Source organism: Homarus americanus, unplaced genomic scaffold (genome assembly GCF_018991925.1).
Source record: "Homarus americanus isolate GMGI-L3 unplaced genomic scaffold, GMGI_Hamer_2.0 scaffold44177, whole genome shotgun sequence".
Classification (NCBI taxonomy): Eukaryota; Metazoa; Arthropoda; class Malacostraca; order Decapoda; family Nephropidae; genus Homarus; species Homarus americanus.
The window spans coordinates 63,338-89,812 of record NW_024739698.1 but is presented as its reverse complement, the minus strand read 5'-3'; the positions used below and the strand labels follow the sequence as shown (position 1 = coordinate 89,812).

The 26,475-nt window shown below is 39.5% G+C and overlaps 1 long non-coding RNA gene across 4 annotated transcripts; it reads right to left on the bottom strand.

Annotated features, from left to right (window-relative positions):
- Positions 1-312: 312 nt before the first annotated feature.
- Positions 313-21,121, bottom strand: LOC121874972. 4 transcript variants are annotated; one of them, XR_006090522.1, is made up of 8 exons: positions 20,825-21,121; positions 11,389-11,629; positions 10,028-10,309; positions 8,388-8,672; positions 6,236-6,517; positions 4,601-4,879; positions 1,669-1,734; positions 313-1,499 (listed from the first exon to the last, which is right to left on the bottom strand). It is a non-coding gene; the product is annotated as an uncharacterized LOC121874972 (long non-coding RNA). The 4 variants fall into 4 exon arrangements; XR_006090524.1 differs by lacking the exon at positions 4,601-4,879; XR_006090523.1 differs by lacking the exon at positions 6,236-6,517.
- Between the last annotated feature and the right edge of the window lie 5,354 nt (positions 21,122-26,475).

Here is a 26,475-nt window from a genome sequence, read left to right as displayed (position 1 = left end):
CATTATTTTCAGTACAATGATAAATAAATTGATAAATTATTGTATATTTTATGTTAGTGGTCGATATCTGGATTTAATCATTTTATAAGTATTGTAATATATATTAATCAAGTCGAGGGTTGAAACAAGTGCGACAGGACCAGGTAGAAGAGGGTTTTTTTTCTGGTTAAATCTTTGCTGCAGTCTTCCTTTCATACGACCCACTAAATTTTCTATAGAAGACCTGCAAACGTTACAAGGTTTTCCCACGAGTGTATATACAGAAGACCGTGTTGCAGAGGAGGAGGAGGAGGAAGAAGAGCAGGAAGAAGAAGAGGGAGGTGACGTTTTATTGGTGACCGTCGCCTCACATACAAAACAGATTTATTGCTGAGAAATGAAAAAATATATACAATTATATGGATCCAGATATAGAGTGATGAGAATATATCGAAATATATACATAATGATTCATGATAGACATAATATGACAGACAGGTAATGAAATAGACACAACAGGGAAAGATAGTAAAAATAAATCGATTAATAAATTACTACACTTTACAACAACAAAATTTACAATAAAATTACAATACTAACAAAAAATAACGCAAATACAGCGAGTGAGAAACGCCCATACATACAGGAGAGGCTGTGATTGGCAATTAATTCGTAAGTATTAAATAATTAAGAAAATCTACACAAGTTCTTAATATTGACCTGTAAGTTTGGACTCGTTCTGTAGTTTGTATTCATTCTACCCGATAAAACAAAGTCAAATACCACGTGTACGAACAGCAACAGGAAGGCGGGAAGGGTAGAGACATTGGTTCTGGCGAAATCTTTACTGCATTCTTCCTTTCATACGAGCTACCAAGTTTTCAATGGCAGATGGGCAAGAAATGTAATGTTTTCCCAGGAGTGGTTTATGACCCAAGGCTGCAGTGAAGGAAGGGGAAGCAGGGAGGAGGGGGAGGGGGGAAGGCGGGTAGACAAGCTGGGAGGGTGTACTGAGAGAAGAGATATATAAAATGGATATACTTATAGGTTTAAAATAATGAAAATGGGATATATAGATTGATGAGTACAGATAGATAATGAATAACGTAGAAAACCACAGCTTGTGATTGGCTGCCGCTTGGACTCGTGTAATCAATCAGGGTAAAGGAGGAACTATACCTGGGTAACATGCATAGTAGGTGTCCGATTCTGTAATAGAATTTGTTAGTTATTTTGCAACGTCCGTTTTATTGTTATGATTTAGTTTGTAAGTGAAATACTGTAGATTAAATAACTTGTCATATATCAGAATAATTGACGTTAACAATATAATTTCAATGGGGATTTATGGGGATTTATTCAATTTATGGAGTCAAGTGGGAGGAGGCAGGTAGGAGAGGCATTGGTTGTGGCCAAATCTTTGCTGCATTCCTCCTTTCATACGAGCCACAAAGTTTTCAATAGCAAATGTGGGAGAGTTGCTTGGTGTTCCCAGGACCAGATACAAGACCTGGTGATGACTGTTGGAGGAGGAAGATGTTTTTATAAGCTGACGCCACATTAATCTTAATATATCATATACAGAGCAATTAATTAGTTTAAAAATAATTGCCAAGAACAACTTATAACACATTTAAACTCAATTACAAAAGCAAATTCCGAGTTGCAAAAAAAAATTACTTAACATACACATGCAGTCAATCAGTGTATTTCCTTTCCTAAGTAAACCACTGTACTGCATAACTCTGCATTACACTGAAAAAAAAAAGGTACAAGTTGTCAATAAGGTTCATGAATCATTGATAAAACATAGTAAAAACAGTCTTATGAAAGGATATACTGGTTCGTGTTAACCATGGACGGTGATTGGCTGTTGTTGAGTTTCCATGACCAATCAGGGTTAAGAGTGTAGACTTGCATTGAATGTGTTCGATTCCGTGAAATTTTCTAGATTTTAGACAACGCATTTTCTTAAACATAATTTTTCTGTTAAGGTTTATAAGGATTTTGGGTATTAGGACCATAAATAAATAATCATAAATATTAATGTTAACTCTTTTATATATAAATTTTATGGCATATTGGATTTTATTCTCATCCCAATAACAAGTCAAGGATTGGAACACAGGGGAGGAGGCTGGTGGGAGAGGTTGAGGTCCTGGCGAAATCTTTGCTGCATTCCTCCTTTCATTCGAGTTGCTAAGTTTTCAATGGAAGATCTGCAAGTGTTGTAATGTGTTCCCACGAATACGTACCAGGCGGTGGATGGCAACGTTGCAATGTCGGTGGCTGAAGATGTTTGGTTTCAAGAGGAAGTAATCATAGAAAACGAAGGTCTGGTAGTATTATGTGACCCCTGGTGTTATAACTAATTATTGTATCTGTTTTAGTATATTAATCTAACTTTACAGAGGTTATCATACAGATTTATAAGACAAATAAATTCAAATTAATAAGGATAGTTAAATCTTGACACAGAATCCATTGAGGAAAGTAATTTGTTATGTATTTCATTGTCCTAAGTTAATTAATAAAATCCTGTGCCTAAATTACAATAATCACTGTTAAAATTTCTAAAAAAATTAAACTAAAAGCAACAACTACAATAACCCATTGGTAATAACACAATCTACTTCTCTTTAAGGCTCCCCTACAAGAACAAATCCTTCCTTCCCCGTTTTCTATGACGCCCACAGCTATAAAAACACCCTCCTCCTCCTCTGACTACTCACTGTACACTGGCATATTACTTTTTTTTAATCGCTCTTGAGAACACCTCGCATCTCCTGCAGAAGTACCATTAAAAACTTGCTACCAGGGATGAAAGGAAGAAAACACCAAAGATTTTAACCACGACTGACACATATTACCTACCTCCTCCCGTGTGTTCGAATGTATGGTTTCTTGACTTGTATGAAAATGTAAATACTCATAAAATCTTATTACATTAATGACTGATGCTTCTAGAAGTACAGAAAAGCTTCATATTCACTCATCAATATTACACGTAAAATTCCAACGTCAATTGTGTAAAATTTTCAACAACAAAAAATAAAATACATTGGATTTATATAATGGATTCGAACATTTCAATGCAAGTTACCTGCATTCTCGATCCTGGTTGGTCGCGAGGTCCTGCCCAACAGCCAATCACAGTCCAAGTTTTATGTATATCGTCCGCGGGGTTAAAAGTTTACTAGCAGAAACGGGTTAAAGTTATGTCTGGCAATAGAATTTTAGTTGAATTTCAATAAACGTCTGGAATTTATGATAGTTATTATGTAGTTGATTTACCTCCAAGTGACGAAGAGGATCAGTTAATAGCTTCCTCATAAATGTTATCAATTATTGTATCATTGTATCATTCTTTGCAGCTACAAGTAATTAAAGATCTTAAACATAGTGCGACAACATCAAGTATTCACAGTATACCAGAAAATGTAACTAACATATCCTGCATTAATTACATTTAAAGGATTATAAACACGTTAATACATCTTGCCATGAGTCCCCTTTTCTATGGTAGTTCTCCGCCACAACACAGGTGATGTTTAGCTATAATGGCGACATTGGACTATACTGTAATTGCTTCATTGTGTCATCAACTGTCTTCACTATTCATAATTTACAACAATTTATATGAAATATTTCACCATCAAACTCTCCCCTCATGAATCACCCGATATAAGAAACAATTATTAAACCTTATTTATTCTTCTACTTAATTGTGTCCTAAGTAATGTGAACTCAAAACCCACGTCAGTCAAACTCCTTCTTCACCAGACAGTAAGTGGTGGGAAAACTTAACATTTCTTACAGAACTTCCATTGAAAACTTTGTTGCTGGTGTGAAAGGATGAATGCAGCAAAGATTTCACCAGGACCACTGCCTCTACTACCTTGGGTGTCTCACTTGTTCGAATCTTCTACTTATTGACTTGTGAGACAGACAAATCGTTATATAAACCCACGAAATAGGCAAGATTCTGTGTTTAAGAATAAATAAGAGCTATATATTATCCTGGAGTAAAAATAAATGTTGGAAATATCTCGTATATCTTTAGGGAAATATTGAAGTAATAATTTTTAAAACACCACACAAGGTAATCGGACAAATCAATGCAAGTTACCCAGGATGCAACGTTTTTGCTTCACAACCCGGCTCGTCGCTGCATTCTCCATTCTGATTGGTCGCAGCATTCACTACCGGAGCCAATCACAGTCTATGTTTTATATAGGGTCAGCCTCATCGTTCATAAGGTCGCTTTTCCTATTATTTACCATTGATATTCGTACAAACTGTTTCGGTCTACTGTTTTGTTATGGTTTTATATTACAAACATTCATAATACGCTTGTGTCAGTGGCAGTAAACTACAGATAAAACTAATTATCACGCCATTACCCGTGTTAAGATCACCATTATCATTGCCGAGTAATTGTAGAGCATTAGTCCAACAGAGATCGTCAGGATGTAACGGCAGTATATAGCTATGTGTTATATCGGTTATATTTATAAGTGTTATATGTTGCAATGGTTAAGTATATAAATTATTATATAGGTGTGTATATAAAATATTTAATCCACCCATTAATATAGATGTTTATATATACATCACACACCTTATAAAGTTGGTTGCTGTTGTGTTATGTGGAGGTGGTCCGTTCTGCACGAGAGACCTGCTCACACTGCACCAATGTTGCATATCTGGTCTGCAATATAATGCAAGTGCACCTGGCGGTCTTACCATCACTAACAACAAGCATCAGCCTCTAGGTCGTCCACTGCATCACCACCACCACGACTTCCGACCTTAACACCATGAATTACACTGTAGCCAATTATGCCAGGCACTGCACCTCTATGCTGCCATATAGTTCATTCTTCCTCTGTTGTCCCGTCTGTCAAAAAACACTTATGTCAGTTGTTTTAATACATAAATCACACAAGTTTATAATGTAATAATGATCTTTGTTTGTAAAGTAAGTTGTTAAAGGCCGCAGAGTATAATTCATTACATAAAGCCTCCCTAACGCCGGGTTGTCCCGCGCTCTGCACCCCCAGACACCTGCTGGCCGAGGTGTCGCTCCTGCCCGTCTGTCTCTCAGTGTTTAATATCAACCTATCTGTTTACTTTGTGTAAACGAAAGTCTTTACATTTGATGCGTCATGTCCTTAACTATTTAATTTGTGTAGTTCAGATGGCGACATTGGACTATACTGTAATTGTTTCATTGTGTCATCAACTGTCTTCACTATTCATAATTTACAACAATTTATATGAAATATTTCACCATCAAACTCTCCCATCATGAATCACCCGATATAAGAAACAATTATTAAACCTTATTTATTCCTCTACTTAATTATGCCCTAAGTAATGTGAACTCAAAACCCACGTCAGTCAAACTCCTTCACCAGACAGTAAGTGGTGGGAAAACTTAACATTTCTTACAGAACTTCCATTGAAAACTTTGTTGCTGGTGTGAAAGGATGAATGCAGCAAAGATTTCACCAGGACCACTGCCTCTACTACCTAGGGTGTCACTTGTTCGAATCTTCTACTTATTGACTTGTGAGACAGACAAATCGTTATATAAACACACGAAATAGGCAAGATTGTGTGTTTAAGAATAAATAAGAGCTACGTATTATCCTGGAGTAAAAATACACGTTGGAAATATCTCGTATATCTTTAGGGAAACATTAAAGTAACAATTTTTAAAACACCACACAAGGTAATCGGACAAATCAATGCAAGTTACCCAGGATGCAACGTTTTTGCTTCACAACCCGGCTCGTCGCTGCATTCTCCATTCTGATTGGTCACAGCATTCACTACCGGAGCCAATCACAGTCCGTGTTTTATGTAGGGTCAGCCTCATCGTTCATAAGGTCGCTTTTCGTATTATTTACCATTGATATTCGTACAAACTGTTTCGGTCTACTGTTTTGTTATGGTTTTATATTACAAACAGTCATAATACGCTTGTGTCAGTGGCAGTAAATTACAGATAAAACTAATTATCACGCCATTACCCGTGTTAAGATCACCATTATCATTGACGAGTAATTGTACAGCATTAGTCCAACAGAGATCGTCAGGATGTAGCGGCAGTATATAGCTATGTGTTATACCGGTTATATTTAGAAGTGTTATATGTTGCAGTGGTTAAGTATATAAATTATTATATAGGTGTGTATATAAAATATTTAATCCAGCCATTAATAAAGATGTTTATATATACATCACACACCTTATAAAGTTGGTCGCTGTTGTGGTGGGGGGATGTGGTCCGTTCTGCACGAGAGACCTGCTCACACTGCACCAATGTTGCATATCTGGCCTGCAATATAATGCAAGTGCACCTGGCGGCCTTACCACCACCACTAACAACAAGCATCAGCCTCTAGGTCGTCCACTGCATCACCACCACCACGACTTCCGACCTTAACACCATGAATTACACTGTAGCCAATTATGCAAGGCACTGCACCTCAATACTGCCATATCGTTCATTCTTCCTCCGTTGTCCCGTCTGTCAAAAAACACTTATGTCAGTTGTTTTAATACATAAATCACCCAAGCTTATAATGTAATAATGATCTTTGTTTGTAAAGGAAGTTGTTAAAGGCCGCAGAGTATAATTCATTACATAATGCCTCCCTAACGCCAGGTTGTCCCCCCCAGACACCTGTTGGCCGAGGCGTCGCTCCTGCCCGTCTGTCTCTCAGTGTTTAATATCAACCAATCTGTTTAAATTATATAAATGTTTATAATATTAATATTATTCTAAATTCAGTTTCAATCTTATTTACTTTATAAAAAATATATTTATATAAGCGATGGTAAACTTAATCAACTATAATTATTAATTCAAAGTTCTACACGAATACAATATACAACAGTAATTGTATCAATCTGTAGAAGAGTTAGAAGATATTGTAGTGTTTAGTATATACAGTGTTATAGCTTCCCTCCCTCACTCTCCTTTCCCTCCCTCACTCTCCTTTCCCTCCCTCACTCACCCTGCCCTCCCTCACTCTCCCTGCCCTCCCTCACTCTCCCTACCCTCTCTCCCTCATTCCCTCACAAAAACTCCATCTTCACAACACTCCACAACGCTGCATTGACTCCTTTCCCTGACTTTCCCACAGTGTGTACCTCCTTTCCCTTCCCCACCCCTGCAGGCCCTTTACCCTCACCACTTCCTCTTACCTGCCTTCCTTCCCTCCCCTTATCCCTTCTCTCCTTGCATCTTCTCCACTTACTCTTTCTCCTCTCACCTCTTCTCCACTGACCTCTTCACCGTCATCTCTTCTCCCCTTCCCGTTTCTCCTCCGTCGTCTCCAAAGTATCAGGAAAATACGAAAGGTTTCCCAACGTATCAGAAAATTACTTTGGCGAGAAGTGTACAAGTGAAGTTTTTATCTTTCATTCATCTGAAGTTCCTCGAGTTAATAATAATAATAATAATAATAATAATAATAATAATAATAATAATAACCCGTTTTCTATGGTAGTTCTCCGCCACAACACAGGTGATGGCGGCAGCTTATAAAAACCTCTTCCTCCTCCAACAGTCATCACCAGGTCTTGTATCTGGTCCTGGGAACACCAAGCAACTCTCCCACATTTGCTATTGAAAACTTTGTTGCTGGTGTGAAAGGATGAATGCAGCAAAGATTTGGTCACAACCAATGCCTCTCCTACCTAGGATGTCTCACTTGTTCGAATCTTCTACTTATTGACTTGTGAGACAGACAAATCGTTATATAAACACACGAAATAGGCAAGATTGTGTGTTTAAGAATAAATAAGAGCTAGGTATTATCTTGGAGTAAAAATACACGTTGTAAATATCTCGTATATCTTTAGGAAAACATTAAAGTAACAATTTTTAAAACACCACACAAGGTAATCGGACAAATCAATGCAAGTTACCCGGCTTGTCGCTGCATTCTCCATTCTGATTGGTCGCAGCATTCACTACCGGAGCCAATCACAGTCCGTGTTTTATGTAGGGTCAGCCTCATCGTTCATAAGGTCGCTTTTCGTATTATTTACCATTGATATTCGTACAAACTGTTTCGGTCTACTGTTTTGTTATGGTTTTATATTACAAACATTCATAATACGCTTGTGTCAGTGGCAGTAAACTACAGATAAAACTAATTATCACGCCATTACCCGTGTTAAGATCACCATTATCATTGCCGAGTAATTGTAGAGCATTAGTCCAACAGAGATCGTCAGGATGTAGCGGCAGTATATAGCTATGTGTTATATCGGTTATATTTAGAAGTGTTATATGTTGCAGTGGTTAAGTATATAAATTATTATATAGGTGTGTATATAAAATATTTAATCCAGCCATTAATAAAGATGTTTATATATACATCACACACCTTATAAAGTTGGTCGCTGTTGTTGTGTTGTGTGGATGTGGTCCGTTCTGCACGAGAGACCTGCTCACACTGCACCAATGTTGCATATCTGGCCTGCAATATAATGCAAGTGCACCTGGCGGCCTTACCATCACCACTAACAACAAGCATCAGCCTCTGGGTCGTCCACTGCATCACCACCACCACGACTTCCGACCTTAACACCATGAATTACACTGTAGCCAATTATGCAAGGCACTGCACCTCAATGCTGCCATATAGTTCATTCTTCCTCTGTTGTCCCGTCTGTCAAAAAACACTTATGTTAGTTGTTTTAATACATAAATCACCCAAGTTTATAATGTAATAATGATCTTTGTTTGTAAAGGAAGTTGTTAAAGGCCCCAGAGTATAATTCATTACATAAAGCCTCCCTAACGCCGGGTTGTCCCGCGCTCTGCACCCCCAGACACCTGCTGGCCGAGGCGTTGCTCCTGCCCGTCTGTCTCTCAGTGTTTAATATAAACCTATCTGTTTACTTTGTGTAAACGAAAGTCTTTACATTTGATGCGTCATTTCCTTAACTATTTAATTTGTGTAGTTCAGATGGCGACATTGGACTATACTGTAATTGCTTCATTGTGTCATCAACTGTCTTCACTATTCATAATTTACAACAATTTATATGAAATATTTCACCATCAAACTCTCCCATCATGAATCACCCAATATAAGAAACAATTATTAAACCTTATTTATTCCTCTACTTAATTGTGCCCTAAGTAATGTGAACTCCTCAAAACACACATCAGTCAAACTCCTTCACCAGACAGTAAGTGGTGGGAAAACTTAACCTTTCTTACAGATCTTCCATTGAAAACTTTGTTGCTGGTGTGAAAGGATGAATGCAGCAAAGATTTCACCAGGACCACTGCCTCTACTACCTAGGGTGTCACTTGTTCGAATCTTCTACTTATTGACTTGTGAGACAGACAAATCGTTATATAAACACACGAAATAGGCAAGATTGTGTGTTTAAGAATAAATAAGAGCTACGTATTATCCTGGAGTAAAAATACACGTTGTAAATATCTCGTATATCTTTAGGAAAACATTAAAGTAACAATTTTTAAAACACCACACAAGGTAATCGGACAAATCAATGCAAGTTACCCAGGATGCAACGTTTTTGCTTCACAACCCGGCTCGTAGCTGCATTCTCCATTCTGATTGGTCGCAGCATTCACTACCGGAGCCAATCACAGTCCGTGTTTTATGTAGGGTCAGCCTCATCGTTCATAAGGTCGCTTTTCCTATTATTTACCATTGATATTCGTACAAACTGTTACGGTCTACTGTTTTGGTTTGGTTTTATATTACAGTCATAATACGCTTGTGTCAGTGGCAGTAAACTACAGATAAAACTAATTATCACGCCATTACCCGTGTTAAGATCACCATTATCATTGCCGAGTAATTGTAGAGCATTAGTCCAACAGAGATCGTCAGGATGTAGCGGCAGTATATAGCTATGTGTTATATCGGTTATATTTATAAGTGTTATATGTTGCAGTGGTTAAGTATATAAATTATTATATAGGTGTGTATATAAAATATTTAATCCAGCCATTAATAAAGATGTTTATATATACATCACACACCTTATAAAGTTGGTCGCTGTTGTGGTGGGGGGATGTGGTCCGTTCTGCACGAGAGACCTGCTCACACTGCACCAATGTTGCATATCTGGCCTGCAATATAATGCAAGTGCACCTGGCGGCCTTACCACCACCACTAACAACAAGCATCAGCCTCTAGGTCGTCCACTGCATCACCACCACCACGACTTCCGACCTTAACACCATGAATTACACTGTAGCCAATTATGCAAGGCACTGCACCTCAATGCTGCCATATCGTTCATTCTTCCTCCGTTGTCCCGTCTGTCAAAAAACACTTATGTTAGTTGGTTTAATACATAAATCACCCAAGTTTATAATGTAATAATGATCTTTGTTTGTAAAGGAAGTTGTTAAAGGCCCCAGAGTATAATTCATTACATAAAGCCTCCCTAACGCCGGGTTGTCCCGCGCTCTGCACCCCCAGACACCTGCTGGCCAAGGCGTCGCTCCTGCCCGTCTGTCTCTCAGTGTTTAATATCAACCTATCTGTTTAAATTATATAAATGTTCATAATATTAATATTATTCTAAATTCAGTTTCAATCTTATTTACTTTATCAAAAATATATTTATATAAGCGACGGTAAACTTAATCAACTATAATTATTAATTCAAAGTACTACACGAATACAATATACAACAGTAATTGTATCAATCTGTAGAAGAGTTAGAAGATATTGTAGTGATTAGTATATACAGTGTTATAGCTTCCCTCCTTCCCTCTCCTTTCCCCTCCTCACTCCTCCTTTCCCTCTCCTACTCTTTGCCCTCCCTCACTCTCCTTTCCCTCCCTCACTCTCCTTTCCCTCCCTCACTCTCCTTTCCCTGCCTCACTCACCCTGCCCTCCCTCACTCTCCCTGCCCTCCCTCACTCTCCCTACCCTCTCTCCCTCATTCCCTCACAAAAACTCCATCTTCACAACACTCCACAACGCTGCATTGACTCCTTTCCCGGATTTTCCCACAGTGTGTACCTCCTTTCCCTCCCTCCCTCCCTCCCTCTTTTCCTTTACCCTCACCACTTCCTCTCTTCCTCGCCTTCCTTCCCTCCCCTTATCCCTTCTCTCCTTGCATCTTCTCCTCTTTCTCCTCTCACCTCTTCTCCACTGACCTCTTCACCGTCATCTCTTCTCCCCTTCCCGTTTCTCCTCCGTCGTCTCCAAAGTATCAGGAAAATACGAAAGGTTTCCCAACGTATCAGAAAATTACTTTGGCGAGAAGTGTACAAGTGAAGTTTGTATCTTTCATTCATCTGAAGTTCCTCGAGTTAATAATAATAATAATAATAATAATAATAATAATAATAATAATAATAATAATAATAATAATAATAATAATAACCCGTTTTCTATGGTAGTTCTCCGCCACAACACAGGTGATGGCGGCAGCTTATAAAAACCTCTTCCTCCTCCAACAGTCATCACCAGGTCTTGTATCTGGTCCTGGGAACACCAAGCAACTCTCCCACATTTGCTATTGAAAACTTTGTGGCTCGTATGAAAGGAGGAATGCAGCAAAGATTTGGCCACAACCAATGCCTCTCCTACCTGGCTCCTCCCACTTGTTCCAATCCTCTGTTGACCTGAAAATGATAGTCAGAATAAACATACAAATATCAATTAAAATTCAGGCCTTGACACCTTAAATAAAGTAATGGTTAACTCTGAAAAAACAAAACAAGTTTTTAGATATAAATCACAAATATATCATTAAACAAAACACTGGAGAAACGATTCATATCGACCTTTTCTAGGATTCGAACACATCCAATGCAAGCTGGACAGGATGCAGCGGTTTTGCCCTTGTACTTTACTGAGGTGCTCTCAACCCTTTTAGCTTCCGTATCCCCGAGCGTGAGTAGTCACAGGTTACCCAGGATCAGCCATTCACAAGCCGTGATTTATATAAACGGACTTATGTAGTATTTCTTGTTATCGCTGGTATAAGATAAAATCAGTACAGCTGTTGGCGTTTCTTTAGTATGGAGCTACAGAACTCAAGGTGCACTATGATTTGCATATCGTGACCACCAACCACGAAATGCAAGACGACAGCTGTTGCAATGGTGTTCATTGTTACTGCAACATACTCAACCAGCATAGAGATCTGAGCTGACCAGAGGATGTGGCCATCATCTTAAGCTTCTTGTCTAATGGTTCTCTATTACTGGGGGATAAAAAGAGAGGCTGGGATGAACACTGGGAAGGGATGGTGGAAAGGAGATAGGATAGGAACTGTATTTTGGTTTGAAGGGACGGGGGGGGACGGGGGAGAGGACTGCAGTGTGGTGTGTAGGGTTAAGGATAGGGAGGGACAGTGGGATGGAGGACTGCAGTATGGCGTGTAGGGTTAAGGATAGGGAGGGAGGGGGAGGCGGGCAGAGGGATGGATAGTTGCAGTGTCGAGGCGAAGGTACTCCAGGTAGACAACCCCCGAAGGAGACCCCTCAGTACTAAACATTGTTCCTTGTCTCATGCTTCCCACACCTCCACATAACAGAGTCTTCATCAGCCAACTTCACTAAATTATTATTGTGTAAATATAACGAAAGTATTATTGTTTAGTTTTCTTTATCGACTTCACATACTTTACATGCCTATTAGTGATGCATTTACCTTAATGACTCAGAAGATAAGGATGAAAGATGTAATGATTTAACTAAATTATTTTTCTTTTTGTCGACCAGAATTATGTTTTGTGGTCCATCCGTTTAGGTATATTATATATTAGTGTCAAATTATGTCCAGAAACTTATGTGTGTAGAGGGGAGGAGCTTAGCTTACCCTACATAAATCATGGCCTATGATTGGCTCTTTCTCGCTACCCTGTAACCATTCAGGGTGGAAGACACGGCAGCTTGGGGGGGGGGGTTAAGGGCCTTGTAGCAGTACTAGGGTAAAAAATTCTGCATCTTTTACAACTTGCATTGAATGTGTTCGGATGCCTGAATCACTGTAAATGAACTTAGCGTCTCCTGGGTTATATTTTATAATGCTTCATTGTTTTGCATGTATTTTCTGTTATATGAAAGTTTTAAAACGCTTTGATTTAAGATTTCAATGTGTAATTATCCAGGAAAAATGTATTTCATTCTGATGATCTCTTGAAGTCATCATGTGGAAGGTTGGAACAAGTGGGAGGAGTCAGGTAGGAGAGGCATTGGTTGTGGCCAAATCTTTGCTGCATTCCTCCTTTCATACGAGCCACAAAGTTTTCAATAGCAAATGTGGGAGAGTTGCTTGGTGTTCCCAGGACCAGATACAAGACCTGGTGATGACTGTTGGAGGAGGAAGAGGTTTTTATAAGCTGCCTCCATCACCAAAAATTAATAAAAGTAAATTGTTTAAGAAATAATATGTGACAATATTGGCACTGATCACTCACTTCTTGAACAGGTCTCAAGTCATTAACGCTTCACTTAACATTTGTAAAGTGTAGATCCTGACATGAATTCTAACTTATAATTTGCATATCGCCACAACCAACCAGGTAATGCAACACGACACCTGGTGCAGTGGTGTGCATTGTTACTGCAACATTTGCAACCAACCGAGGGAGGAGGGAACAGTGCAGCCTTGTATCTTGATTTTTTTTTAATATATTCTTTTGTCCAAGGACCGCCCGAGATTGTGTTGAGGGATGATGGAATGGAAGGGATGGTGGGATGGAAGAGAGGGTGGGATGGAGGATGTGGTGTGATGGGGAAGAATGATGGAAAAGGAGGGAGGGAGGGTGGGATAGAGGATATGGCGTGATGGGGAAGGATGATGGAAAGGGAGGGAGGAAGGGTGGGATGGAGGATGTGGTGTGATGGGGAAGAATGATGGAAAAGGAGGGAGGGAGGGTGGGATAGAGGATATGGCGTGATGGGGAAGGATGATGGAAAGGGAGGGAGGAAGGGTGGGATAGAGGATATGGCGTGATGGGGAAGGATGATGGAAAGGCAAAGATAGTTGAACGGGATGTGGTTTAGTGGGATCGGATGATGGGAATAGGAATGGGAGGATGTACTGTGGTGTAAGGTGATGGGAGGACAGTGGGAGAGATGGCAAATACTCCACTGTAATCTTTCAAACAATTTTTCATTTGCTGGCGATAAAAACTATATTCACTACACTTTTGTAAAATTGTAAATACTCTTCACTTTAAAAAATCATAGAGAATTTATCAAGAACGTAATATCTATATCTATCTGTCTATGGGTCAATAGGTCCGCTGCAGTTTCCTTCATTATTATGTTCTTATCTGTCTATCTGTCTGTCTGTCTGTCTGTCTCATATAGGACTCTTTGAATCCGTTTTCTCCGCCACAACACAGGTGATGGCAGCAGCTTATAAAAACATCTTCCTCCTCCAACAGTCATCACCAGGTCTTGTATCTGGTCCTGGGAACACCAAGCAACTCTCCCACATTTGCTATTGAAAACTTTGTGGCTCGTATGAAAGGAGGAATGCAGCAAAGATTTGGCCACAACCAATGCCTCTCCTACCTGACTCCTCCCACTTGTTCCAATCCTCTGTTTGGTAACTTAAAAACCTCAAAATAACATATATATATATTTTTTAAATCTTATATTGGAAATCCACAGTTTCACTCCTTCAAAACTCAGATACGGTAAAATAAAAAATTTACAATTATCATATTTGCATCAGAGAATACGATAAGTAAAAAAATTATTAAATGTGAATGATGCAGGTATTCGAACACACCCAATGCAAGCTGGCCAGGATGCAGTGTTTTTGCTCCTGTACTGCGGTCCTCTCAACCCCTCTAGCTTCTGTATCCTCGATCCTGAGTGGTCACAGGATACCCAGCGAGAGCCAATCATAGGCCATGTTATATGTAGGCCAGCCTCCCCCTTCATAAAGGTCATTTTGGTATCATAAAGTTGTGTTGCATTTATAAACTTTAGACAATATATCATGTGAAATTTCCTCTATTAATACTTTAAGTATTTTGATATTTGTTTGTGTTTATGAAGCTCCAACTTTATTCCATATTTGTTGACATAATTTTATCCGTAAAAACATTAATATTAAGGAAAACAAATAAATAAAAGCTTATTAAAAACAACTTATTCCCCAAATCGTTCAGTATTTTAATGGTATTTATTTTAATTTTAAGGGTTATATAAGTAAGTGAGAATATTAAGTTAACTGAACACAAACAATTGATAGAATGATTTATTTAGTCTTATTCTGAGAACTCTTAATGGGTGTCTTATAACACTCCTAGCCACACTGCAGGTCTCTCTCTCCACCTTCCCGGCTCACCACACTGCACCTCCTTCCCACAGCCGGGTGTTCCCAGGACAATAGAACATCACAAAGGTTTATGGTGATGGCTGCATCCCTCGGCTGGCTACACATGTTGCAGGTAACAATGCTCGCCACTGCATCAGTTGTCATATTGCATTAAAAGATGGTGTCTACGATATTCAAATTCCAAGAGATACAAGAGTTTTGTAATCATGAATATATAAGCATTAAGCGATATATTAATGATATGTGTTATTATTCTAAACATTACTTCTCTTTATAGTAATGTTGTGTACTATAAATGGCTAAATTAATTTCCTCTGTCGATTAATTATGCAACACACAACGGTAAATAACTATTATGTTTTCTACAAGTTGAGGACAAACGTTCTTGAAAAGTCGTTTCTATTTATCTAAATTCTCTCTACTTGGATCCGTTCTTCCCATTTTCTATGTGTAGTCCCTCTCCTACACTACAGTACACAGTGCAACACTCTCCTGCATGTGGTCGTGGGAACACCTTCCTGCCCCTGCACATATACCATTGAAAACTTGGTGGCTCATATGAAAGGAGGAATGCAGCAAAGATTTGGCCAGCGTTATTGCCTCCCCTACCTGCCTCCTCCCGCTTGTTTCAACCCTGTTTCATGACTAAAAACTTGATCAATATGGCTTACAATTATCTCTAAGACCCTGTACTGAGGCCCAAAGTCTAAATGCTTCAAATTGCATATATGACACAAAATAATTTATGTAGTAATCATATTTGTAAGTCTAAGAAAATTAAGGAAAATAAGTTTATTATGAAATGCTCATGCAGGTATTCGAACACACCCAATGCAAGCTGGCCAGGATGCAGTGTTTTTGCGCCTGTACTGCGGTCCTCTCAACCCCTCTAGCTTCCGTATCCTCGATCCTGAGTGGTCACAGGATACCCAGCGAGAGCCAATCACAGGTCATGATCTATATAGGCCAGCCTCCCCCTTCATAAAGATCATTTTAGCATCTCAGAAGACAGTATTGTGTGGCAAAGCTCTAACCCACAAATTATATTTTACCGTACGTATAAAAAAAATTAATACCTAGAGAAGATTGTCCTGGTACTTCAACTTTATCCTGAATTGGTATTATTTTATTTCCAATATATGTTATTTTTTTTTTACACAATGTATCCAAAAGTATCTGTGATTTATTAAGGAGTATGTGCATAAGTTATTGAATATGCAGATGGTAAATTACTTCTTTCATTCATAATTTTCCTCGACACAGTAACAGACGTGCATGTCAATATCTGTAATGGTAGTTTTGAGAGGAAATTTATTTTAAGTGTCCCCAAGCGGTGTCGACTCTGTATACCTTCCCACCACACTACAATCTCCTCTCACCCTTCCTCTTTATACCCTCCTTCATTCTCTCCCTCTTACCTTCCTTCCTTCTATACCTCTTACCTTCCCTCCTTCTCTCCCTCTTACCTTCCCTCCTTCTCTCCCTCTTACCTTCCTTCCTTCTCTCCCTCTTACCTTCCTTCATTCTCTCCCTCTTACCCTCCTTCCTTCTCTCCCTCTTACCTTCCTTCCTTCTCTCCCTCTTACCTTCCTTCCTTCTCTCCCTCTTACCTTCCCTCCTTCTCGCCCTCTTACCTTCCCTCCTTCTCTCCCTCTTACCTTCCCTCCTTCTCTCCCTCTTACCTTCCTTCCTTCTCTCCCTCTTACCTTCCCTCCTTCTCTCCCTCTTACCTTCCTTCCTCCTCTCCCTCTTACCTTCCCTCCTTCTCTCCCTCCCTTCCCCCCTCTCACCCTCCATCTCTCACCTCTCCCAGAGTCAGATACTGAGCGCTTGGGATCCAAATCTTACAAATGTTAAGTAATGTATTAATAACTTCAATCTTGTAAAGTGTAAACAGAAGATTCGTAATGATATACAAAATCCAAGACTAGTTTCATAAATAATAACCTCTTCTTAGTTTTATATTTCCTCCTTATCACACCGCCCCCAAAATCCCGTTTTCTATGAGTAGTCCACCACACGATCCACCACTGCAACACGCTATTCTGTTTACCTTCATGGGAATACCTTACAACACTTGCAGATTTTCCATTGAAAACTTGGTAGGTCGTATGAAAGGAGGAATGCAGCAAAGATTTCGCCAGGACCTCAACCTCTCCCACCAGCCTGCTCCCCTGTGTTCTAACTCTTTCTTGAATGGCATGAGTAATGAATAAAATGACATATTTAACTTGAGAATTATACTTTAAGGCTGTGAATCTAATTGCCTTATGGTGCATATAAAATACAAAGTAATCCGCAAAACAATCATAACATGCAATGTTATATTTACAGGAAAATGTCATCTAGAAAGTCTCATGCAGGTATTCGAACACACCCAATGCAAGCTGGCCAGGATGCAGTGTTTTTGCTCCTGTACTGCGGTCCTCTCAACCCCTCTAGCTTCCGTATCCTCGATCCTGAGTGGTCACAGGACACCCAGCGAGAGCCAATCACAGGCCATGATCTATGTAGGCCAGCCTCCCCCTTCATAAAGATCATTTTAGCATCTCAGAAGACCGTGTTGTGTGGTGTCTCGTCTTTCTTCATATAATGGACTAAAAATCCTTTATTATTTTGGGAATATCTTAAGGAATCTCCAATAATTATCTATATCTTTCACTGCTATAGTTCATGGTTATATATGTTACGATATAAGGATAACAAATACAGTAATAATTAATATGATAATTACTTTAAAAAATGGCATACCCAACTTTATTTCATTTACTGTACGAACCCAAATTTAATTATAAGTATTGAAAATTTTGGTATCTGATTAAACACAGCTTCCTCTCACCCTTCTTCCTTCCCTCTCCTCTAGAGTAAGAGAACTCCCTCTCACAGCCGGGAGTTCAAGCCGATGCTGACATTCTCCTCTCCTCCCTCGGCTGGTGGCTCATGTTGCAGTAATAATGCACGTCACTGCACCATCTTGCCGTCGCGATACACATAATATGAAGTATGCTGAATCTTGATTGATTTCTATGTGTTTCTGTACTCCAGTAAACAAATTCATTTATTAAACTAGACAATAGTTATCATAGCTCTAATATTTACCTTCTTGTTGTCTTTTATCTGCTACAACAGGAATAAAACCTACGTGTTTAGAAATCCCCACTTTAAAATTTATCGGTGATGGAATTATAATATTTTGTATTCCTTAACAAAAATTCGAAAGTAAAGTAAATGAAGAATATTAATGAGAATTTCGAAACTTTTTTTGGGGGGTGGTGGTTGTAATAGAAGATATTGAAAGTCTATTTTCTAAAATGTTAGAAAACGTCAAAATTTCGTTACTTCAAGCATTTTCAATACGTTTGACCATGAGATGGCCACTAGCTATGTTAAGTCACTATGTATTAAAAAAAACTCCCTCCGCGCGAAAAAATATATTTCAGTCACGCCAGGGAAGTCATAACCTTGGCTAACTAAACTTAACAACAAACATCTTCCTCCTCCAACACTCAGTCATCACCAGGTCTTGTATCTGGTCCTGGGAACACCAAGCAACTCTCCCACATTTGCTATTGAAAACTTTGTGACTCGTATGAAAGGAGGAATGCAGCAAAGATTTGGCCACAACCAATGCCTCTCCTACCTGCCTCCTCCCACTTGACTCCATAAATTGAATAAATCCCCATAAATCCCCATTGAAATTATATTGTTAACGTCAATTATTCTGATAAACGACAAGTTATTTAATCTACAGTATTTCACTTACAAACTAAATCATAACAATAAAACGGACGTTGCAAAATAACTAACAAATTCTATTACAGAATCAGACACCTACTATGCATGTTACCCAGGTATAGTTCCTCCTTTACCCTGATTGATTACACGAGTCCACGCGGCAGCCAATCACAAGCTGTGGTTTTCTACGTTATTCATTATCTATCTGTACTCATCAATCTATATAATCCCATTTTCATTATTTTAAACCTATAAGTATTTCCATTTTATATATCTCTTCCCTCAGTACACCCTCCCAGCTTGTCTACCCGCCTTCCCCTCCCCCTCCCCCCTGCTTCCCCTTCCTTCACTGCAGCCCTGGATCATAAACCACTCCTGGGAAAACATTACATTTCTTGCCCATCTGCCATTGAAAACTTGGTAGCTCGTATGAATGGAAGAATGCAGTAAAGATTTGGCCACAACCAATGCCTCTCCTACCTGCCTCCTCCCACTTGTTCGAATGATCAGTTTATACACTTTTGGCATAACCAGATAACCATTATTTAAGCTATTTGAGGCCCATGATCTATATTCTTGAAACGTAACATAGATATTTAAATATTATACTTAATACAGACATCACAACAATGTACAGTTCATTACAAGTAATTTTATGTGAGGAGTCTCAAGAATTCGAACACATCCAATGCAAGTTCACAAGGATGCATATTTTTTGCTCATATTCGTCGTCCAGGCCATTACGTACTGTATATATTCTCGATCCTGATTGGTCACAGCCGTTATCCTGGTAACCAATCACGAACCCTGATATATGTGGGAACTAGACAGCCTCACCAATCATAGTAATGTTTATATAGAGGCGATGACATGTTGGCCCGGAGCAATTGTTGTGGTTTTACTATTTTTTTTTTTAACAATTAGGAGCATTACTGTTTATGTATATACGATAGATTAATATATTTTATAATTCTATTAATCAATCAATTATGTATATATTTTAACCTAATTGGTATATTGACTCTTATAACAATGAATATTCTTTAAGTGAATAACATTTCCCGGTCATGTATAAAAATAAATCCAAATTTTTTCTCGTATATAAAATGAGAGATAGACATTCATGATATATGAATAAATTTACCATATAATATACACTTAAGGGAAATGTTCACCTAGTTCAAATTAGATATAACAGGTTTTCTTGAAGTTTTACGTTGGGTTGATTATAATGTATTACGGGCGCATAATATTAACAGTTACACAAGTCATCACTAAACGACTATTACAGGTTACACATGTCTACTGTAATGTAATACAGTACAGTGAAAAATATACAAATCCTGCCAAACAAATCAATATTATTTTTTTCTTTACACGAATGACTGATGACTGAGTTCCTAAGTTCTTGCATTATTTGTGTGGTTTTTTTTTTCATTTCCGTCTACATAAACTAGTGATATCAGATGAGAGTAATCAGATCAGTAGTAGTAATAAGGGTGGCAATGTTAAGATTGATAATCATATAACAGTACTGATAAAACTCCACAGGAAATACAGTCAATTAAAAGTAATAATAATAATAGTAACAGTTGTACAGTAGCGTTACACCCGGAGGTTCAGTGATCTGAGTAACACGGATTTACCTTAACACTCACTTCGTCTAATTTATCACCTGCACCATCATCATCAATCCCGTCAAAGGCTGCATAAATCTGCATTAATGACGCTACCTGCATTAATGCATATAACACACGATAAAAATGCATTCAACTTACTTGTCCTGCATAGTTGTACTGTTGTTGTAGGTGTTTCGCTGTTGTGTTGTGTGGTGGGGGGATGTGGTCCGTTCTGCACGAGAGACCTGCTCACACTGCACCAATGTTGCATATCTGGCCTGCAATATAATGCAAGTGCACCCGGCGGCCTTACCACCACCACTAACAACAAGCATCAGCCTCTAGGTCGTCCACTGCATCACCACCACCACGACTTCCGACCTTAACACCATGAATTACACTGTAGCCAATTATGCAAGGCACTGCACCTCAATGCTGCCATATAGTTCATTCCTTCCTCTGCATTTTCTTCTACTTGCTAAACCGGTCTCGTCTGTTACTGCACCGCCAGAATATAAAGAGACAGAACTACAGTATCTAATAGTTAAATATTATAAATATCACCTGATAACCTCATAAATAAGTAAAGAATATGTCAACACAAGATGACCCCGCTGATGCATTCTCAGAGACACCTGCCGACCCCTGCACACACCCGCCCCAACGTGTCAAGAAGGAACGACGATTTTTCATTTCATATCGTTCCTTTCAAGAAGTTTGTCGCTCTGGCAAATCCGTATTATGAAAGAATAGTATTGCATCTCTTTTAAGTAGTTTGTATGTTAGCGTTATATGATGTTAGTGGCTGATAGTTTCACGTGATTTTGAAAACTAAAGTCATTTTTTGAGTTAATGAGATTATTAAGATCTAAGTGAACGAAATTTACTGTTTTGTTGACTAGCCTGAGACAGATACTATGCAATGGTCACACTAGACTACATACAGCTACAGGTGTGTGTGTGGGGGGGGGGAATCATTCGTTTGTAATAATTATAAGTCATTTTATTTCAGCTTTTAGATAAAATGAAGAACGTTTCCTAACTATGGGAAAACGAAGAGGCCTCTATCGCCCCTCACTCTGCAGTACCCGATAAAAACTGCATCTGGAGGGACATAAAAAACGCTGCATTTGCCCTTTTTCTTTGGAGTCGCCGTAGGGTGTCCCTCTCCTCCTTCCCACACTGCAGCAGCATCAGGCTCCCCTCCTCCTCTCTCCCACCCTCCTCTGTCGTCACCCTCGCTTCCTCCCTCAAGAGCAAAGAGGAAAGAAAAGAAACGCTGCAAAAAACTTCTGCTCACAGGGCATGAGTGCATAGGTAAAAAACTGCATAGGTGGAGGATGCATTCTTCGCTCCCCCCCTCGGGTGACTGCATATGACACAGTAACAATGCAACGCCACTGCAGCTGCCGTCGTGTTGCATTACATGGTCGATGGTGACGATATGCAAATGCAGCAGAAAAGGTTATGTAGTGTTTACCTGGGTGTCTTGCCCTATGGGGGTGTTGGCAGGGCAGAGTCACATCTGAGAAACCTTCTTATACTGTGATGTTTGATAGTTCTGTGATGATAAAATAGACAGAAAATGTAAATATTATAGATAGATATTAACAAACAGACAAATAACATCCCAACACACAGACGGTAAGACACAGACAACAGTACAGAGACATTGTAAAAGACATAAAAATAATCTCATAGGCAGACAACTAGAAATATTATTCGTTCCTTAAAATTTTATGTGATTCATGGTCCACACTAACTAGCTTACTCCTTCTGAATATATTATCACTATACACATCACAGCTATCACATGCAATAGTTATCATAGTTCTAGATAATAATTATGTAGGCTACACCTCCCGGTACATGAGTCATTCAGTTTTCCTTTTCATCACCGTGTTATAACAACCATAACCCAAGTTCCCGCCACATCCTGTATGCAGCCCTCAACACTCTCCAACCAGGGGAAAAAGGAAATGAAAAAAGAGTGGAAAAAATCACAAAAGGAGTAACCATCTTCATTTTTCTTTAGTTACCGCCTCATTTGTTTCTGTTGGTAATAAGAAAAATCTCTTTTTCTTTTCATTTCATTATTCAGTTTGTGTTGCTGTTTGTGGCGAGTCAATCTATTAAACCTTTCTACGTCTCTCCCACCATCTTCCCACCGCTTTCTCTCATCTCCGTCCGTCTTTCTCTCCCCTCCATGGAGCGAACAGGGAGGTCTAATGCATCTCTTAACCCTTGCAGAGATTGAGAGAACAACTGCAGCGAGTTTTCCTTCTAACTGGCCGCCGTGGGTGCAACTGTAGCATGTTGGTGGCTGTACTGTACCCCCACACTCATCCTGAATTCTAAAAACAAAAACTTTCTATATAATCATAAATTCAGTTTATCATTTTCCCCTCGAGAATATTCTGAGACATTTTAAGATTAATGAATGGTAAATGAATCTGTTCTATATTTGCGCTATGGAAATCGAAGCCGGGACCATGCCACCGGCTGGGAATGCGAGCTGTGCAAGAGTATGCATTCGCACGGAGGTTGCATTGTTGTTTTTGCTGGTGGCTGAGGGTGCAGTTGGTTGTGAGCGAGGCGTGGGAAGACTACCTGCTAGGGCGGTACTCTGTATGGGGCCCTTGCTAGGCTGACTATGGCCTGGCCGGAGTCTTCTTTCTCGACCACTGGGCCTGGGAGGGGAGGGCTCAGGTGCCAGTTGATGTTTTTCTTGCAGATTTTTAGTTTCTACGAATGTTAATAGGCATGTAGACCTTTTCAAGTGAGTCTGTTTTTGGAGTAATGTAGCGGTCTCGTGTACCTTAGATATTTAAAGTACTTAAGATCATTGCATTGTAGTATATTGTATAAGCTTAATAATCATATCTTTGCGTTTCACCTTAAAGAGAATTCGATCAGCTTATACGTAGTCACTTAAAGAGACCTATCAGAGGGTTCGAAGGTGGCAATTGCTAAACTGTTTTTGACATTTCAGGTTTTATTTCAGGATTATTTATACACAATGAAACACGCTCATCAGTCACAGATCCTTAGAATATAATTGAGTCTCTTGCACCAAAGGAGGAGCATGTGTACTGTACCAAATTGTTATTCTCATAAAAAAAATTCATATGTTGCCTTCATCAGTGTCTAATGGAGGGAGGAATAACCTACCAGGAGTGAATGAAGAACAGCGAATGTAGAGAGAGAGAGAGAGAGAGAGAGAGTCTACGTTTGATTCTAGTCATCTTGTAATATAACGAGAGAAGGTTTACAGTCGTAGAAGGACTAATTTATCACAGCTCACCAAATCAACAAACACACTCACCAAATCATCGTACTGCCTGGCAATCCCCCCCCCCACCACCACTACCACCACAACTCCCTTCCTGTGCAACATGGCATGGGTAAATCGGCTATTCCAGTCCTTGCACGCCTCATTGCAACAGTTGCACAAGTAACAGTTTTATTTCCCTTCCTCTTTTGTCCACCTGTCCCTTCCACTACATCTCCCTGTTCCATTGGGCTGTGGGTCCGTACCATTGGCCATGTGCAACCAGCGTAAGATATTGTCAAAAATATTTGCAACGGGGAGTTTGAGCCTTGCAATTGCATAGAAATTATGATAGGTATTAGAAAAGGAAGGATTATGAATGTTTATGGTTTATACGCAGCTTTTATGTCTCACCAATACGCGGGAAAACATTGATTTGCTTAGTTATTCGATATTTACCAACGTGGCAGTGAACTGTTTTTAAATTGTGTATGAATGTTACCAATGGAACTATATATATAATTGTTATATATTACCAATGAAACAATGGACGATTTCTATGTTACTACTACAACACTTTATTACTGCCATACACGTTACTGATAAAACATGGCTGAGTTTATATTGATGAGACAAGATAGAGGATTTTGATGTTATTGTATAGTGGTGATTCATCTCTCTCTCTCTCTCTCTCTCTCTCTCTCTCTCTCTCTCTCTCTCTCTCTCTCATTCCATTACTTACCATCGCTAACCAACTCCATCTCATTCCCCTTTCCAGTTTTTCTCCTTCCCTTTCCCCCTTCCTTCCTTCCCTCCCTCCCTCCCCCATATGCATATGAGAGAGAGACAGAGAACGAGAGAGGGAGGGGAGATGATGATGATGAACCGCGATGAAAAGGGACAAACGAAAAAAAAAATGAAAAGGAAGGTAAAGGTAGAGAAAGGTAAGTGTAGATAAGTGTATCACAAGAGGATTTTGGTGGGGTTCGAACGTGATATGATCTGCGGTGAGAGTGTTTAGCCGGGATGCCAGGAGCCGCGGTCGTTCCCCTGCTACTTACTGGGTGTCTGTCTGTCTGTCTTGGATTAGTTAGTGTATTAGTGAGGGAGATAATAGAATGGGTGTAGTAGACCTATTGGTATACTCATGGGGTGTAAGTGGGGTGTAGGTGGGGTGTAGGTGGTAGGTGGGGTGTAGGTGGGGTGTAGGTAGGTGGGTGTAAGGGTAGGTGGGGTGTAGGTGGTAGGTGGGTAGGTGGTGTGTAGGTGGTGTGTAGGTAGGGGTGTAGGTGGGTGGGTAGGTGGGGTGTAGGGTGGTAGGTGGGGTGTGGGTAGGTGGGTGGTGGTAGGTGGGTGTAGGTGGTTGTGTGTAGGTAGTGGTGAGGTATAGGTGGGTGTAGGTGGTGGGTGTAGGTGTGGGTGTGGTGTAGGTGGGTGTAGGTGGGTAGGTGTAGGTGGGTGTAAGTGGTAAGTGGGGTGTAGATGATAGAGTTATGGGGATGAGTGTTTTAGGTGTATTCATGAAGGTGTAGTGGACTTGGGTGGGGTGTAAGTGTTTGGATATACACATACACTTAAATGTATTGTATAGTGATTAGTTTTTATTTTTTTGGGGTGTAATTTGAGTAATATGTATATGTGTAAATGTATACGTGTGCGTGTTGTATAAGTATTTACATATATTTAGGTGTGTTGGTGACTGTGTATACATATTTGTGTGTGGGTGTATTCTGTACAGTATGTATACACAGGCATTCAAGTGTGTATGAGTGAGTCTGTGTATACATATTTATGGCTGTATGTATTTTGTGTGTGTGTGTGTACGTTAGCACGCATGTACAGTGAGTTTATGCATGCGTTTGTGAATCAGTGTACTCGTATATGCATTTATTTAAGTTAAGTGTGTGTGCTTGTGTGCATATGTGTGTGTGTGTGTATGTGTTTATCATTTTATATGTGAGAGTAAATCCATGTTTGTTTTGGTTCATGTTCTTTGTTTTAATTTAATTGAAATCTGTTCTTTAGTTCTCAGTAAAGCATAATCTCTCTCTCTCTCTCTCTCTTCTCTCTCTCTCTCTCTCTCTCTCTCTCTCTCTCTCTCTCTCTCTCTCATCATAGATTTCAAAAAATATATAGACTGTGTATCTCAAATGACAAACACAAGAACCCACTGCAGCTGCATTCACCCTTCTCCCCCTTACCTCCCCACACCGCCCCTCACCTCCCCTCTCCCCAAATGACAAAAAAGAGCACTAAAAAAAATAGAAAAGGTTGCAACATGGCCTGCAACCGCGTTAAAACACAATGTAAATGCATGCGTGTGATCGACAGGGGATAAATGCGTCAACCTACAGTGGATGACGGGGAAAAAATGACTCCCTTTTTTTTTCCTCTCCTCTCTCTCTTTCTCTCTTCTTCCCAGGGCAAAAAGTCACTAAGGGAAGGGGAAAGAAAGGGTGCCGAGAGTGACAATACGTGTAGCTGCATAGTTGAAGGGAAAGGGTGGTTCTCCTCCAAGTGGATTACCAAGTATTACACT